We start from the raw sequence: 13,627 nt of genomic DNA, 5'->3' as shown, positions 1-13,627 counted from the left end.
TAAAACTGACACAATACAAAAATAATGCCTCTGTAAGTTAATAATACTAACACAGACACTCGTGAACATGTTAGTATATTAGCTAATGCTAACGACCCTAGCGTCATTACATTACGATAGTACGTACAAATATGCATGAAAACACTCCGACAGATGTCACACATGGGACAGTTCAGTAAGTATAAACGGTTTTAGTTATACTGTAAAACTTACAAACGTTGCTTGGAGTAATGAAGAATCCATACGTGTAGAAACGCTATGGACGATTAGAAGACAGAACGGCACTCTACTTCCGGTTGTTGAAAGCACTAAATGGAAGGACACTGCAGCACCTGCAGTGAGCAAATCCGACCATGAGATGGTGCCATAGCACAAAAAATAAAGCAAACACTCTCAGCGTTTTTGTTAATTTTTTTGTATTATTATTTTAATTATGGCCGTCAGTGAAGAAAATTCCATAAATTTGCCGCTCCGTCTTATAAGCTGCAGGGTTCAAAGTGTAAAAAAAAATATTAGTGGCTTATAGATCAGAATTTACGGTAGTAAGAGTATAGCATAGGGCTGGGCGATATATTGATATACTCGATATATCGCGGGTTTGTCTGTGCGCAATATAGAAAATGACTATGTGGAGTATACATTCTCACACAGTTGCTTTTAGCTGCGGGCATTACACTGCATGCGTTTCCCACTCTTTCCTGTCTCTCCTTCTCACAGAGACGTAAACCAAGCGCACCTTTTTACACACGCCACGTGTGTAAGAACGTGGTAACGTCAGCTGTGATGCTAACGGTGAGGTGCCGGGTGGTAATACGAGAGAGAGAAGGTGCGAATCTGGTAACAAATGGAGGAAGAATTAATTACCAAGAAAAACAGCACGGTATCCATCGTCCGGCGGTGGTTTGGCTTCAAGCGGGAATATGTTCAACATTTATGCGGCAAAAGCGTTGCTACAAAAAGTAGCATTACTTCTAATATGTAGCATCATTTGAAAAGTCACCCGCTAGAGAATGAAGAGTGCTTGAAACTCCGCATGTCAACATCTCCGTTCGGTGCCACACCAACAAAAAGCCGAAGCAACCATTTCCACATCAACACCGTATGAAAAAAATAGTCAAGAACAGAAGGAGATAACGTCCGCAGGAACCTACCACATAGTGAAGGACATACACTATTTGATTTCCTATTACGCAGCTCATTTTTATTTGACACTTATTGAAATATATTGTGTGACATCATGCACAAAAGTGCACTTTATTTGTTTTAAACTATTGTAGTGGCGTTCTGTACAAAAAGTGCACCTTAATTTAGTGTTGTTTTGATATGTCATCTTAGTGACATCATGCACAAAAATGCACTAATAGCTTGTTTTAAAATGTCTCTGACAATTTTGCACTTTCTGTTTTGAAATGACATGAATGTTTGTGCCACTGCTTAATAACTGTTTAATAAATACACTTTTGGTCAATTGACTTAGTTGTGATTTCCGTCTCTGCATGAAAGTTTAAAAGTAGCATATATTAATGCAGTATGAAGAAGAATGTTTTAATGTAGACACATAGAATCATCATACTGCTGTGATTATATGCATCAAGTGTTCATTCAAGGCTAAGGCAAAATATCCACATATATATTGTGTATCGTGACATGGCCTAAAAATATCGAGATATTAATAAAAGGTCTTAGGTTATTTAAAGTGTCGTAAAAATGCGCCGCAAAGTAGAACCACCAACCAGCTGGTTTATGGACGACCTGCCCTATCTCCTGAGCAGCTGCCACCATGACATTGTGGGGAAGTTGCGACGACTAGACAAAGTTGTCAGATGGCACATTATTCACGGGGATTGGTTGACTTTTGCGAGATTTGGTGCCATTGCAACATGGCAAAATTCTGGAGGGCAATTTTTGATTGATTGATTGAGACTTTTATTAGTAGATTGCACAGTACAGTACATATTCCGTACAATTGACCACTAAATGGTAACACCTGAATAAGTTTTTCAACTTGTATTCCTGTGCTTGATTTATGATACAGATATATACTATCAGATATATACTATCATCATAATGCAGTCATCACACAAGATAATCATCCTCAGAGTATAAACATTGAATTATTTACATTATTTACAATATTTACAATCCGGAGTGTGGGATGTGGAGGGGGGGGGGGGGTTAGGCTTGGTTGTTATCATCACTTCAGTCATCAACAATTGCATCATCAGAGAAATGGACATTAAAACAGTGTAGGTCTGACTTGGTAGGATATGTACAGCAAGTAGTGGACATAGAGAGAGAGAGAGAGAGAGAGAGAGAGAGAGAGAGAGAGAGAGAGAGAGAGAGAGAGAGAGAGAGAGAGAGAGAGAGAGATCAGAAAGCATAAGAAAAAGTATCTACATTTGATTATTTACATTTGATTATTAACAATCCAGGGAGGGTGTTAGTTTAGGGTTGAAGTTGCCTGGAGGTGTTCTTTTAGTGCGGTTTTGAAGGAGGATAGAGATGCCCTTTGTTTTACACCTGCTGGGAGCGCATTCCACATTGATGTGAAATAGAAAGAGAATCAGTTAAGATCTTTGTTAGATTGGAATCTGGGTCTATCGTGGTTAGTGGAGCTCCCCCTGGTGTTGTGGTTATGGCGGTCATTTACGTTAAGGAAGTAGTTTGACATGTACTTCGGTATCAGGGAGGTTATAGACTAGGCTCAGTGCAAGTTATTTTACTCTGTCCTCCACCCTGAGCCAGCCCACTTTGGAGAAGTGGGTAGGATTGAGGTGTGATCTTGGGTGGAGGTCTAGAAGTAATCTGAATAGCTTGTTCTGGGATGTTTGGAGTCTAGATTTGAGGGGTTTTGGAGGTGCTAGGGTACCAGGAGGTGCATGCGTAATCGGAAAAAGGTTTGAACGAGAGTTCCCGCCAGAATCTTCAAGGTGCTTTTGTTGACCAGAGAGGACATTCTGTAGAGAAATCTCGTTCGTTGGTTGACCTTTCTGATTACCTTGGTTGCCATTTTATCACAGGAAAGATTAGCCTCTAGAATGGAACCTAGGTAGGTGACCTCATCTTTCCTGGTGATAACAATGTCACCCACTTTTATAGTGAAGTCATTGACTTTCTTAAGGTTGATGTGGGACCCAAAAAGGATGGATTCCGTTTTACCCAAGTGTATGGATAGCTTGTTTGTCAGCGAGCCAGGTGCAAGTTCTACAGAGTTCAGCACTGAGGATTTTCTCCACCTGTGACTTGTCCTTGTCTGATACCAGCAGGGCCGAGTCATCCGCAAACAAGAACAAATCACAGTCGCATGCTGATGACATGTCATTTATGTACATTAGGAACGGTAAAGGCCCCAATATACTGCCTTGGGGGACTCCACCGCTTACTGAGAGGGGGGGACACGATGCCGTTCACCTCTACCACCTGTTCCTTCCCCTCCAAGTAAGATTGCATCCAGCTCGATGAGGTTTTGTCAAATCCGATTGCTCTGAATCATACACGCAATGTGTCCAAATGTCGCTATTATAAAGTTATAAAGTAGTGATTTACTATTATTAGAAATACTATTAAATATGTTAACTGTTGTAATTAAAGAAATACCCTTTAAAAAATGTGTTACGTCAGGCACATTTTAATGTTCTAAATTGTGAAGATAAAAACGGTCAATAAACAACAATAAACCCTTTTGACTTTACAGAGACTCCCGTTGCTGCTCAGAAAGGATGACGAGGAATTTGATCAATAAACACACAGTGCAGCACAATCACATTCCCACATTCTGATGCCTACACGTGAACTTTTATCCAGCACTGTTGGAGAAACTGTAAAGGAGCTGGATGCTAACCACTGCCAAAGAACTTTGCGATATCAACGCATTCCTGTCAAGCTGATGGGGTTGAACAGCGGCGAGAACATCTGGGAGACGCATGTTTAATTAGCTTCTAATCTCTGGGTGGCTGTCGCTGTAATAACTATTTCCAGCAGCCATATGCGCAGCGTTTTATCAGCTACCCATCACCGCTGCATGAAATGTTGCAGGACAAAGACTTGCCGGCCGGCTCATAATATTTAAACACAGCCAGAAGCAGGAAGGAAGATTAATTGAGTTGATGGAAACCTCCCTCAATACAGTACCAAAATAGTCTGAAAGAAGAAGGTCGGTCCGAAAGAAGATAACATGAAGATGAAGCAGGAGGTGGAACAAAACAAAGATGAAATGGGTTTGCATGTGTTTTGATCAGGACTGTCAAACGAGTAAAATATTTGCCCGCAAATATTTGCAATTTCCATCCATCCATCCATCTTCTTCCGCTTATCCGAGGTCGGGTCGCGGGGGCAGCAGCTTAAGCAGGGAAGCCCAGACTTCCCTCTCCCCAGCCACTTCGTCCAGCTCCTCCCGGGGGATCCCGAGGCGTTCCCAGGTCAGCCGGGAGAGATAGTCTTCCCAGCGTGTCCTGGGTCTTCCCCGTGGCCTCCTACCGGTCGGACGTGCCCGAAACACCTTCCTAGGGAGGCGTTCGGGTGGCATCCTGACCAGATGCCCGAACCACCTCATCTGGCTCCTCTCGATGTGGAGGAGCAGCGGCTTTACTTTGAGCTCCTCCCGAATGACAGAACTTCTCACCCTATCTCTAAGGGAGAGCCCCGCCACTCGGCGGAGGAAACTCATTTCATCCGCTTGTACCCGTGATCTTGTCCTTTCGGTCATGACCCAAAGCTCATGACCATAGGTGAGGATGGGAACGTAGATCGACCGGTAAATCGAGAGCTTTGCCTTCTGGCTCAGCTCCTTCTTAACCACAACGGATCGATACAGCGTCCGCATTACTGAAGACGCCGCACCGATCCGCCTGTCGATCTCACGATCCACTCTTCCCCCACTCGTGAACAAGACTCCGAGGTACTTGAACTCCTCTACTTGGGGCAAGATCTCCTCCCCAACCCGGAGATGGCACTCCACCCTTGGAACCATGGACTCAGACTTGGAGGTGCTGATTCCCATCCCAGTCGCTTCACACTCGGCTGCGAACCGATCCAGTGAGAGCTGAAGATCTTGGCCGGAGGAAGCCATCAGGACCACATCATCTGCAAATAGCAGAGACCTAATCCTGCAGCCACCAAACCAGATCCCCTCAACGCCCTGACTGCGCCTAGAAATTCTGTCCATAAAGGTTATGAACAGAATCGGTGACAAAGGGCAGCCTTGGCGGAGTCCAACCCTCACTGGAAACGTGTCCGACTTACTGCCGGCAATGCGGACCAAGCTCTGACACTGATTATACAGGGAGCGAACTGCCACAATAAGACAGTCCGTTACCCCATACTCTCTGAGCACTCCCCACAGGACTTCCCGGGGTACACGGTCGAATGCCTTCTCCAAGTCCACAAAGCACATGTAGACTGGTTGGGCAAACTCCCATGCACCCTCAAGGACCCTGCCGAGAGTATAGAGCTGGTCCACAGTTCCACGACCAGGACGAAAACCACACTGTTCGACTATCCGGCGTAGCCTCCTCTCCAGTACACCTGAATAGACCTTACCGGGAAGGCTGAGGAGTGTGATCCCACGATAGTTGGAACACACCCTCCGGTTCCCCTTCTTAAAGAGAGGAGCCACCACCCCGGTCTGCCAATCCAGAGGTACCGCCCCCGATGTCCACGTGATGTTGCAGAGTCTTGTCAACCAAGACAGCCCCACAACATCCAGAGCCTTAAGGAACTCCGGGCGGATCTCATCCACCCCCGGGGCCTTGCCACCGAGGAGCTTTTTAACTACCTCGGCAACCTCAGCCCCAGAAATAGGAGAGCCCACCACAGACTCCCCAGGCCCTGCTTCCTCATAGGAAGACGTGCTGGTAGGATTGAGGAGGTCTTCGAAGTATTCTCCCCACCGATCCACAACATCCGCAGTCGAGGTCAGCAGAGCACCATCCCCACCATACACGGTGTTGACACTGCACTGCTTCCCCTTCCTGAGGTGGCGGATGGTGGTCCAGAATTGCTTCGAAGCTGTCCGGAAGTCTTTTTCCATGGCCTCCCCGAACTCCTCCCATGTCCGAGTTTTTGCCTCCGCGACCGCTGAAGCCGCACACCGCTTGGCCTGTCGGTACCTGTCTGCTGCCTCAGGAGTCCCATGAGCCAAAAGAACCCGATAGGACTCCTTCTTCAGCCTGACGGCATCCCTCACCGCCGGCGTCCACCAACGGGTTCTAGGATTACCGCCACGACAGGCACCAACTACCTTGCGGCCACAGCTCCAATCGGCCGCCTCGACAACAGAGGTACGGAACATGGTCCACTCGGACTCAATGTCCAGCACCTCCCTCGTGACATGTTCAAAGTTCTTCCGGAGGTGGGAATTGAAACTCTCTCTGACAGGAGACTCTGCCAGGCGTTCCCAGCAAACCCTCACAATGCGTTTGGGCCTATTTGCAATTTGTCTACAGTTAACTCAAATTTATTCGCAATTAATCGCAGATAAGTAAAAATGTTCATTATTAAGTCTACCCTCGGCAGATCATTTTCGTCTATATTAACCATGACTGGACAATTAGTTTGTTTCAATGAAACATTCTTTTAAACATTATGCTTTTTTTAAACAACTCAACACAAATAGGATACAAATATGTTTTTAATGAGAATTAAAAAAAAAAAAACCATACATAGGTGTCTAGCCAAATTTAGTACCGCATTTTTTGGAGTATAAGTCGCTCCGGAGTTTAAGTTGCACCGGCCGAAAATGCATAATAAAGAAGGAAAAAGACATATATAAGTCGCATTTTTGGGGGAAATGTATTTGATAAAACCCAGCACCAAGAATAGACATTTGAAAGGCAATTTCAAATAAATAAAGAATAGTGAACAACAGGCTGAATAAGTGTACGTTATATGAGGCATAAATAACCAACTGGTATGTTAACGTAACATATTATGGTAAGAGTCATTCAAATAACTATAACATATAGAACATGCTATACGTTTACCAAACAATCTGTCACTCCTAATCGCTAAATCCCATGCAATCTTATACGTCTAGTCTCTTACGTGAATGAGATCAATAATATTATTTGATATTTTACGCTAATGTGTTCATAATTTCACACATAAGTCTCTCCTGAGTATACGTCGCACCCCCGGCCAAACTATGAAAAAAACTGCGACTTATAGTCCGAAAAATACGGTATGAGTATGTGTATGTTTATGTGTATGTGTGTGTGATTAATAGGGATTTTCAGATTACCAGGTGATGTTACCAACAAGGCAAAAATACGTCTTGCTCACACGGGTCAAAGCTCACTGACTTACCGTATCATGAATGCTCATCAAAGCAAGAACAATAATTAAATTAACTAATGCCTATAAGTATGGGGGGGAAGCCATGCCAATCTTTAATATGTCACACAAACCTTATAACCAAGTTATAAACATTTGCTTCTTTCTACTCCTTTCGAATGCAAACACCATGTTCCTTTGTTTTGTACCGAATTTTCTCTTGATATTGTTTTATTATTGTCATGTTGTGTTCAAAACAAATCGGGGATCTTAACTGAATTGAACCAGCTTTTTACTTTGACACTGCAAGACCTGAGTATAGCTCCTTCAGCAACAGACTTCTTCACTCGCAGTGCAGGAAGGAGCACTGTTGCAGGTCATTCCGTCCCACATGCAGGCAAAAATTTATAACACAAAGTATTAATTACTGTAATATAGTGAATTATTTTTGGTGTGCAATATCCATGTTGCTATACTACTAATGTGTATACTACTAAAGGGTTAAAGAAGGTAGACATGACATGACTAACATGAGTAACATTAGCAGTTTATACTACTAATGTTTTTTTTTCTCCTTTATTTTTAAGTCATGTTTACTTCTTGTCCTGTTTGTTTACTGTTGTCCTGTTACTTATGTTTTACATTGCAACCGTGAAATGTCCTAAGTGTGTGATAAACAAGGTATTTCCCAGGGATTCTCAAACCGTGATTCGCGTACCATTAGTGGTACACGAGCTCCATCTAGTACAGGGGTATGAAACGTACGGCCCGCAGGCCGGATCAGGACCGCGGACACGTTTTATCCGGCCCGCGGGATGAGTTTGCCGAGTATAAAAATTAACCTGAAATTTTTGAATGAAAGAAACAGCTGTTCTAAATGTGTCCACTGGATGTCGCAATAGCAATTCTTTGTATCTTTGTACAAAATAAACCACATGATGGTAGTGCATCAGTCGAGGAAAAATGAGCAAACTACATAAATAACATAGTGTAATTTGATTTTTATATAATTTTCTCATTTTGATAGATTGAAAATGAACACCAATGAGTTGACTGATGAACATTATCATATCATTTATTCAGAAAATATAAATAACGACAAATAAAGATTACCATTAACCCTTGTGTAATGTTCATATTGTTGTTACTCAGCCAGCGTTTGTGGGTCTGATGGACCCGTTGCATTTTGTGGATTTTAATGCCTCACAATCAAACACTTTTATGTTAAAATACTGAACATATGTTTACCGTATCCCAATAAACATCTGTTGATCACCCCTACTAGATTCTAGTACAGTGGTTCTTAACCTGGGTTCGATTGAACCCTAGGGGCTCGGTGAGTCGGGCTCATGGGTTCGGCGGAGGTCAAGACACACCCGACTCATCGTGTAAATAAAAACTTCTCCCTATCGGCGTATTACGGATACGGCAACAGCTGAAGTCAGACTGATTTGCAGGTGTGTAATTTGTTGAGAGTTTATGTACTGTGTTGGTTTTGTTCCTTGAACAAGGTGATGTTCATGCATGGTTCATTTTGTGCACCAGTAATAAAACATGGTAACACTTTAGTATGGGGAACATATTCACCATTAATTAGTTGCTTGTTAACATGCAAATTAGTAACATATTGGCTCTTAACTAGTCATTATTAAGTACTTATTAACATAGGTGGGTAGTAACGCGCTACATTTACTCCGTTACATCTACTTGAGTAACTTTTGGGATAAATTGTACTTCTAAGAGTAGTTTTAATGCAACATATTTTACTTTTACTTAAGTATATTTATAGAGAAGGAACGCTACTTTTACTCCGCTACTTTTATCTACATTCAGCTCGCTACTCGCTACTAATTTTTATCGATCTGTTAATGCACGCTTTGTTTGTTTTGGTCTGTCAGACAGACCTTCAAAGTGCCTGCCTTACTGGTGACGTTTCACTTCGTTCCACCAATCAGATACAGTCACTGGTGACGTTGGACCAATCAAACAGAGCCAGGTGGTCACATGACCTGACTTAAACAAGTTGAAAAACTTATTGGGGTGTTACCATTTAGTGGTCAATTGTACGGAATGTGTACTGTACTGTGCAATCTAATAATAAAAGTTCCAATCAATCAATCAAAAGTGTGAAGGAAAAAAGATACTTGTTTTATTTCAACCGTACCGTCAAAAGCCTCAATACTGACCGCACATGAGGACGTTCCTGTCTTCACAATAAAAGTGCCGCGCCATCGCGCCTGCGCTTCCAAAACAAGAGTCTCCGAAAGCCAGCGTAAACAAGCTAGCAAGCTACGGAGTTTGACACCAATATATTTCTTGTAAAGTGTATAAAAACGAATATGGAAGCTGGACAAATAGGATGCCAAAAACCCACCACTTTCATGTGGTATTAGACAGAAAGGAGGAACTTTTCTTCTCCTCCATTTGAAAACGTGGACGTTATCATCACGACTGTCTGATTACAATCAATGCAAGTCATCAGAATCAGGTAATACACCAACTTATATTCTAGTCTTCATTAAAGAAAGGAATCTATATGTTAAACATGCATGTATATTCATTAAAACACCTTTAACATGTAAACAAAAACAGCAAAATAAATACTTATAAAATATATACTGTATATATCAATGTATATGTATGTATGTATATATATATATATATATATATATATATATATATATATATATATATATATGTATGATATGAGTGTGTATGTTACTCATCAGTTACTCAGTACTTGAGTAGTTTTTTCACAACATACTTTTTACTTTTACTCAAGTAAATATTTGGGTGACTACTCCTTACTTTTACTTGAGTAATACATCTCTAAAGTAACAGTACTCTTACTTGAGTACAATTTCTGGCTACTCTACCCACCTCTGCTTATTAATGCCTTATTCGGCAAGGCCTTATTATAACCCTAACCCTCTAACCCTAACCCTAACCCTCTAACCCTAACTCTAACCAAATAACTCTAAATTAAGTCTTTGTTACTTAGAATATGTTCCCCTAGTGTCCAAAAAACTCAAAATTAAGTCTTTGTTACTTAGAATATGTTCCCCAGACTAAAGTGTTACCAAAAACATATAACTTTGTCTTGAATTTAAAAAAAAAAAACATTTTATTTTTCACTAAAGAAGGGTTCGGTGAATGCGCATATGAAACTGGTGGGGTTCGGTACCTCCAACAAGGTTAAGAACCACTGTTCTAGTAGTATAATATTCAAACACAGTGTTACTGGTTAAACCGTGTATAATGTGGCCAAAAATATTAAATAAAACCGCTGCCTTGTTTTCATTGGAGTTTAGGCCTACTATGCTACTGCATGTTAATGTTGGTCATTAAGGTGGTACTAAGGTTAGGTATCTTAAATTACTCAAACACAGTGTGAAAATCTGTTTTGTTACGAAAGGTAATCAGTTCGATGTGAAATAGCTCAAATAATGTAAAAGTAATGTCAACTGACCACTTTTTGGCTCCAAGTCCGTCCACTTTGGCAAGGTGCACGACCGCTTCTTCCTGTCCCCTTGACGTCGCCTCACATCCCCACAAGAACATTAAACATATGTATTACGATATGTCGATGGATGAAGTACAAACTCAGTCCAAAAAGAGCAGAAGTTGGGCAGCGGACAAGGCGCTGCGAACCGCGGGGCTTGTATGAGAGGAGGCAGGAGGCTGCCGTGCTGCTGGATGAAGGAGGCAATGTGACGTCACCGACGGGGGCGGGAACAACCGCGCACGCGCACAAAGACTTACCCACATCTTCAGCTGGATTGTTTTTGTTTGTTATTTTTTAAATACACTATAGCACTTAGAGGTTGTTTGCTCAATGTAAAGTGCTTTTACAAATAATATCTATTATTAATATTATTATTATTATTATTTGTTTTTTTCATTTAAATTGAAATGTCCTAAATGGGCCCTTGACAACTTGTTGACTTTAACTCAGAGGTGTCAAACTCAAGGCCCGCCACTTCAGAATCAGAATAGAATAGAATAGAAAGTACTTTATTTATCCCTGGGGGAAATTCAGCACCACAGTTCCCTCACAATAGACAATAAACACTTGGGTATTATTTACATGTGAATAATATAAATACAGTCAATTATACAGAATTATTCACATGTGAATAATATAAATACAGTCTATTATACAGCATTATTCACATGTGAATAATATAAATACAGTCTATTATACAGCATTATTCACATGTGAATAATATAAATACAGTCAATTATACAGCATTATTCACATGTGAATAATATAAATACAGTCTATTATACAGCATTATTCACATGTGAATAGTATAAATACAGTCTAGTCTACAGCATTATTCATATGTGAATAATATAAATACAGTCTATTATAGAGCATTATTCACATGTGAATAACATAAATACAGTCAAATATACAGCATTATTCACATGTGAATAATGTAAAAACAGTCTATTATACAGCATTATTCACATGTGAATAATATAAATACAGTCTATTATACAGCATTATTCACATGTGAATAATATAAATACAGTCTATTCTACAGCATTATTCACATGTGAATAATATAAATACAGTCTCTTATACAGCATTATTCACATGTGAATAACATAAATACAGTCAATTATACAGAATTATTCACATGTGAATAATATAAATACAGTCTATTATACAGCATTATTCACATGTGAATAATATAAATACAGTCTATTATACAGCATTATTCACATGTGAATAACATAAATACAGTCTATTATGCAGCATTATTCACATGTGAATAATATAAATACAGTCAATTATACAGAATTATTCACATGTGATTAATATAAATACAGTCTATTATACAGCATTATTCACATGTGAATAATATAAATACAGTCTATTATACAGCATTATTCACATGTGAATAATATAAATACAGTCAATTATACAGAATTATTCACATGTGAATAATATAAATACAGTCTATTATACAGCATTATTCACATGTGAATAACATAAATACAGTCTATTATACAGCATTATTCACATGTGAATAATATAAATACAGTCTATTAAACAGCATTATTCACATGTGAATAATATAAATACAGTCAATTATACAGCATTCTTCACATGTGAATAATATAAATAAAGTCAATTATACAGAATTATTCACATGTGAATAACATAAATACAGTCTATTATACAGCATTATTCACATGTGAATAATATCAATACAGTCAATTATACAGAATTATTCACATGTGAATAATATAAATACAGTCTATTATACAGCATTATTCACATGTGAATAATATAAATACAGTCTATTATACAGCATTATTCACATGTGAATAATATAAATACAGTCTATTATACAGCATTATTCACATGTGAATAATATAAATACAGTCTATTATACAGCATTATTCACATGTGAATAATAATCAGGGTGAGGGGGGGGGATCGTGGGGCTGTGACTTTCCTGAAGTCCATGATCATCTCCACTGTCTTCTGGGCGTTCAGCTCCAGGTTGTTGTGGCTGTACCAGGACGCCAGCCGGTCCACCTCTCTCCTGTAGGCGGACTCGTCGCCATCCGAGACGAGCCCGATGAGGGTAGTGTCGTCCGCAAACTTGAGCAGTTTTACGGACTGGTGACTGGAGGTGCAGCAGTTTGTATACAGGGAGAAGAGCCCGGGGGAAAGTACACAGCCCTGAGGAGTACCAGTGTTCGGGGTTCCACTGTCCGAGACAATCTTCCCCAGCCGCACGTGCTGTGATCCTGTATGTGGTGATCATTGTATGTGGCCCGCGAAAGCCTGCAAGTAATATGCTTTTTTTTTACTAGATGTATTTATTATTTCCGCTGTGACATAAAAAAGTACATGTACTGCATGCAAATGCATACATTTATATCTAATATTATATAATAATGCAGGAGTGTCAGGGGCCGCATGGAGGAAAATCTATTCCCAAGTGTGCCGGAATGGTAAAACCCATGGCATGATAACTTAAAAATAAAGACAACTCCAGGTTGTTGTTTTTATTTTACTTTGGCCAAAAATAGAACAAGCACATTCTGAAAACGTACAAATCCCAAATAATCCTCTGGACAAAACACCTCAAGTTTGTTGAAAATTCTGAGGAAATTGGTGCAGCTTCAAAATCACAACGAGCTTAGACTTCGTCTCAGTGTATCGACAAAGCCAGGATTAAACTTTAAGTCACAGTCTTTCTGGGATAGAACCAACACAACATGTAAACTCTTCTAGGTATCAATCCAGTGCTAACTCAACAAACCGTAAGAAACGAAGGTTAAAAACTATTCAAAAGGGTTAAATTAACTTTTCTGGTGTTTGACAGAGACATTT

General features: G+C 40.2%; 1 protein-coding gene across 1 annotated transcript in view; it reads right to left on the bottom strand.

Annotated features, from left to right (window-relative positions):
- LOC133578189 (SH3 domain-binding protein 4-A-like) overlaps nt 1–10,905 on the bottom strand; it is a 48,162-nt gene extending 37,257 nt beyond the window's left edge. Inside the window, exon 1 of the mRNA XM_061932399.1 lies at nt 10,739–10,905. The gene's annotated coding sequence lies outside the window, so the exon portion shown is untranslated. The remainder of the gene's footprint in view (nt 1–10,738) is intronic.
- Nucleotides 10,906–13,627: the final 2,722 nt, after the last annotated feature.

Source organism: Nerophis lumbriciformis, linkage group LG38 (assembly GCF_033978685.3).
Source record: "Nerophis lumbriciformis linkage group LG38, RoL_Nlum_v2.1, whole genome shotgun sequence".
Taxonomy (NCBI): Eukaryota; Metazoa; Chordata; class Actinopteri; order Syngnathiformes; family Syngnathidae; genus Nerophis; species Nerophis lumbriciformis.
The sequence above is the reverse complement of the archived record's forward strand: the minus strand, read 5'-3'. Positions and strand labels throughout refer to the sequence as shown.